General features: G+C 35.1%; 1 protein-coding gene across 2 annotated transcripts in view; it reads right to left on the minus strand.

Annotated features, from left to right (window-relative positions):
* ATP6V1A (ATPase, H+ transporting, lysosomal 70kDa, V1 subunit A) overlaps positions 1–5679 on the minus strand; it is a 46076-nt gene that overhangs the window by 26408 nt on the left and 13989 nt on the right. Inside the window, exon 2 of one of the 2 annotated variants that reach the window (XM_012733624.1) lies at positions 456–515. The exons of the other annotated variant lie outside the window; for it this stretch is intronic. The gene's annotated coding sequence lies outside the window, so the exon portion shown is untranslated. The remainder of the gene's footprint in view (positions 1–455; positions 516–5679) is intronic. 2 annotated transcript variants of the gene reach the window in all.

Consider the following 5679-nt stretch of genomic DNA (forward strand, 5'->3'; position numbering starts at 1 on the left):
ATATATATATATATATATATATATATATATATATATATATTGGTCATCTGAGTGATTAAATACACATTTTTCTTATAAATCACAATATTTACATGGTCTTAGTACCATTACAAGGGTGATGGTGGAACAAGCTAATAGGGAAGAATTAAGTAATCAAATAAACAGGCAAGAATGAAGAAAAAGATTAAAGCCATGTGGAGATATAATAGCCCTTACAAGTGAATAGCAAGAAAAATACTCAAACTTAGAGATGATATTGGTGATAAGGTAAAGATATCAAATTGGTAGTTTATTAATAAAGAAGATGAAGATATGGCATACGTAACCACAAAAATATCTAATTGAATTAGAAATAAAATCAGCCAATACTACAGTCACAAATGTCACAAAAAGAAGTTAAGTATTTTGATGTCTCCCATAGGGAAATTAAATTGGTAGAAAGAAAATTGGTTTACCAAGATTTTTGGCTTCCAAAAGATGCACTAGAAGTGGTGGATGAGTAAGCAGGTATGGAACTGCAAAAAATAAAAAATAAAAATCCAAATAAGTTTTCTAGATATTATTTAGGTAATGTAGGGAAAAACAAAACTTACAAACACTTATGTTGGTTGCGGGTAAGACAAAGTCTTGAAAAAAAGTAGTGAACAAGTAAATGAGGTCAAATTTTATTCTTCAGAAAATCAAAGATTTTCAGTTAGAAGAGAAGTTGGTAATCATAACTTCCTCCTCAAATACCCACACTTGCTCCTAGCATTGGTGATAGATGGTCACCTGCCTCTCAAAGGGAAAACAGCATGAGATCCTGAGTCAGCAGACTTGGGACTCATCCAAGTCATACCAGGGACAAGCTGTAGGATTTCTTGAACAAATCAAAATTGCTGAATTTCACTTGAAATACAGGAATAATGCTGCCACCTACTCTAGAGTTGTGATTAAATTATGAATTTGTTTAAATATTACTTGTTAAATGTAAAATGCTTATAAAACTGTCATCAGTAATACTACTACTTAAACAGAGCTTCAATTAGGAAAAAAATCATCCTTTTTTTAGAACTTCCCACTTGTATGCAACCTAAATCTACTTCCTCACAACTTCTACCCTCTGGTCCTATTTCTTCTAGTTATTGTGGCCACAAGCAAATTCTCTGCAGTGCCACTACTATCCCTCAAAAGATAATCTTTTTCAGATTTTTTACTCCCAAGGCTATTCGTTTCTGGAGGTATTTCATATCCATGTTTCTTTTAAAACAAAGCAAACAAAAATACAGTATTCTAGATGTTCCAAGAGCACCACTTCAACATTCTGGATGCTTCTTGGTACTGAGACAGAAACCAAGGCTTTGAGTTAGACAGAGTTTGAACTTCCAAACTGTGCTCTTGGACAAATCAAATTCTTTCATCCTTTTGAGTCTTGGTTTCATCATAAAGTGCAGCCGGGTAGTAGTGAAGCAACTAACAATAAGCCTAATAGAAAAGCAACACTGATTAACTACTAAGCTGTATTCAGCTAATGCAACCTAAGATTGCCTAAGTTTTAAAAAGTGTCTAATGTATTATTTCCTGTTATTTGAATCTAATCTAGTTAGTCACTTGACTAGTTTGCTTTTCTCTTTTTTCCCGAGCTATTACGTACAATTTACTTAAAGTTTTTTCCTAAAACTGGATTTTTGGTTTTTAAGCATTGGTTATTTGACAGGTGCTGTAACATAGGTAGAAAATGTAATGGAGTAAGACACAATCTTTTCCCCAGGTAGTTTCTGACCTGGTGGGGTAAAAAGAAAAACAAGTCATTACAGTAATATGACACAGGAGCTTTCAGGGGCCAGTAGCAGCCGACTTTGAAGAGCATGAAGCAAAGGCATCTAATCTAGGCTTGGGTAAGGTAGGGTAGACTGAGAGGGGGCTAAAATGCGGCTCAAAAGGTAAACTAGGAGGCACTGAAGTATAGAGCAGATCTCCACAGTCTGAATCTCCCGGGATACATAAAGGTGTTTAGAGAATTCATGAGCCAGTGACAGGATCTCTTCTAAATTTTAAAAATAATTATTTACATACCTTCTCTTTAAAACAACAAGAGCCTCTAAATATAGGAACAATGACTAGTGAAAATCAAATGCCTTGTGGGTTTATCGTTCAGCTGAGTAATCTTAACCATTGTGGGAACTAATGATTGTATCATTTTTAACCTTTTTTTTTTAAAGGTATATATTGTTTAATTTATGCCAAAGATAGCCAGGTCTTAGAACTAGTAATATCAAACTAATAATAAAATCAAGAATCTAACTTATAATACTGCAAATTAACTTAGAGATGCTTTACACCATATCCACAAATTTGCATTCCTCTGATTAAAAATCTTACATAGCAAATCAAGACAACTCTACTTTTCAAAAATCCAGTGTGAAGAGGAGAAAAATATGATGATGATTATGAGTAATTTAGCCTTTTCTACTTCATTGTTTTAACTGCATAGAAGTGGTTGCAAAACAGCTCTTAACCACATCTATCTGAGTGAAATAAGAAAATGATTTTCACATGAAAGATCAAATTCCAAGCACTTCTGATATCTTACTTTAGAAAAATTCTAATCTTGGCTCCAGCAAGTTGAACCTTTACACTCACTGTGTTCCTGCCCAGAATGTTTTTTCCTCATTCCTGTTAAATAATCCTTTTCTTACCATGGTCATTCTCCATTCTTTCACCATGTTCTTCCTCACAGCATTAAAACTATTTAAAATAGTGTTAATTTTCTTGTCTACTATCTGTATCAATCCTAGAATGCACATTCCCTAAGGGCAAAGAAAATAAGCACTCAGGGAATACTTGCTGAGTAATTCCATATCCTTAATATCACTTCGACTTTACAAGAGAGGAAAATGTAAAATGGAGATTTATGAAACTTTGACCAAGATCACAAGACCAATAAGCAGAAGAGTGAAATTTGAATTTAGGCCTATCCTCTTTTAGCACTGCACTCTGTCCCCTACATTAACAATCATAAAAGTACCGAGGACAGTAGTCTCTGCCTTAATACAGCAGTTTTATCACACTAGATAGGAGAATTATGCACCTTAAAGGAAGGACAGGGGAGTGGGATAAGCTAGCTGATCGCCAACAGCTGTTAGTCCTTCAGGATCAGTCTCAGATCAGCGAGTTACCTTGCCCGCATTAACACTCCTCTCGGGTCAAACTGCACGTGGTGACCCGCAGCACAGATACATAAGGCCCAGCCAGCACAGAGCTGTGGGATACTTCCATAAGCTGGCCTCACTGCAGATCTCCCGGCTGGCTTCCATGAGATTCTGTCAGGTATGCACTGCATTTTATCTTCATCTGCTCAATTCAGCTTCGCCCCCATCCTCTCACGTGCTGATCCCTAACAAACACCTATATACCAGATTCCCTGACATCTGTTGCCAGAAATCCAAAATACTAAAATAATGAACAAGCTGAATAAATACAACCTGACAAAAAAATACAAAACTGACACTTAAGAATCACACTTGAATCCATAGAATTGTTAGCCTGTTTTCTTAGGTTATTTTGTGACATGGGGATAGGAATACAAAAGTGGATTAGGAAAGCAAGACTTTAAGGGCAATGCTTCAAGGGCAGTTAAAGAACGGACAGGGGAGGTGAGGCACAATCAAAGTCTCAGTTTCTACGAAGGAACTTGTTTCTTGTCCTTCAACATAGGCACAGTAATAGCAGTTACAGAAATAAAAGTCCCAGCTCACTAGTTTTTACTTAACCTCTAAAGTACTACTTTCTGATAGGATTAAAAATGCCTTCCTCAGGTCCAACATTTCAGACTCTCCAACCTATTAACAGGTATGCACCTTGAGAAATTTCCAAGGTTAACAAGCTCTCTGACACATTAAAATTTGCAATTACACTAATATAGGAATTGTTATACTTGTCAAGATTTTTCACCAGAGGACCCCAAATGGTGAGAAACAAGTAAATACTGAATAAACAACCCCCCTTCAACTGCTATTCCAGAATCTCGACAAGCTATTATAGCAAGGAAATTTCCTTGTTTCTTGTAAATCTTAAACCAAAATAAATTTTGTACTCTACTTCATCATATATCTGTTTTACAAGAAAAATATCAACGTGCTTCCCCCCCCAAATAAAACCAAAATGATTCATTAGGTATATGCATTACCCACTGAATAGGACTAAGTATACAGCAGCATTTTGCTATGCTTGGTTTTGCAACATACTAATTTATATCCACTGATAATTCTCCATTGTTATCCATGAAATGACTCAACTAAAATCTTCAGCTTCCCTACTACATGCTTATTTCTCTAGGTGAGCAGACATATAAAGATTTCAGGAAAACAATCACCCAAAATATTAAAACTTTCAATAACCAAATTATACTGCAAATAGATAATAAGTAAAAGTTCACCTTAAGTATCCCTAATGTCCAAACAATCATATTTTTGCTACATCAAGTTTTATATTCTTATTTTATATTTAATAACTCATTCTTAATACAATGTAGAGCTCTTCATATTAGTCTCAATCTTTTAAAATATAAAAACATAATACCTACTTTAAAAACTACTCTCATGAAAATTCTTATAAAAAAATCAACTCAAAGATTATAAAAGAAAATTGCCTATGATTGAATCCTACTTTAAGAATCAAAACAAAAAAATTAACTCAGATTCCTAAAGTTACAAATTGTAGGTCTTTTTTCCTCCATATTTGTGAAAAATTAAGAAGAAGAAGAAGAAACCCTTGCTGTAGAAGGGGAAAAAATCCAGAAATTTGGCATTAGCAGCCATCTGATCTAATGAGTCACCAGTCTGCTGGTGCAGAACACTGCAGTGACAAACAATAACACCAGAGGCCCACTTCTTTTTCTTCCATTTCACATGGTCCATTCCACATCAAAACTTGTTAATAATGTGCTATACCTGGTAATTGCAAAATTCCAGAAATAATTACTTTTTACTACTAGTTTTGGGTGATATAGCTGTTGGGGACAAGGATGAGATGTTACATAAAAGCTAAATAGCAATGCTCCAAAACTATTATATGCAAAAATCTGGGGTTACTTCACTGGTACTGAAGTTATTTATTTGAATGTAACACTTGAGGTTCCTTCGTGGTGGCACAATGGGTTAAAAAAGCACAGCACTATAAAACTGGCCATAACTGCTACCGCATTAGTTCAGTCCCTGGCTGGGGAGGTGACCAACCAACCACATGGCGTGGTGGACCTCTCCTGACCTGACCGCTGCTCCCCTCAGCAATGTATTTTGTCAATCTGCCTGTTCTCTCCCTACTCTGTCTCTGGTGAATCTTCTCACAGCCCCTGTACCTCTGGTCTATAACCCTGTTCTATATGTCTAAATAAATAACTCTTTTAAAAAAGGAATGTAACACTTGAAAAAGTATACTGTAGTTAACTGATTAAAGACTATCCTTGGAAATAATAGATTCTTTTAAAGATGAATAAGAATCTAGTTAATTATAATCTAATACTTTTATGTAGTTTATCTTCTTCAAGAAAGCCATCTTATACCTGTACCCCCATGTTTATTGCTGCTTTATTTACAATTGGAAAAACATGGAAGCAGCCCAAATCCCCAAAAGTAGATGACTGGATAAAAAAGATGTGGTACATATATACAATGGAATATTACTCAGCAACCAAAAAAG

Source organism: Condylura cristata, unplaced genomic scaffold (assembly GCF_000260355.1).
Source record: "Condylura cristata isolate star-nosed mole 26May11 unplaced genomic scaffold, ConCri1.0 scaffold00003, whole genome shotgun sequence".
Taxonomy (NCBI): Eukaryota; Metazoa; Chordata; class Mammalia; order Eulipotyphla; family Talpidae; genus Condylura; species Condylura cristata.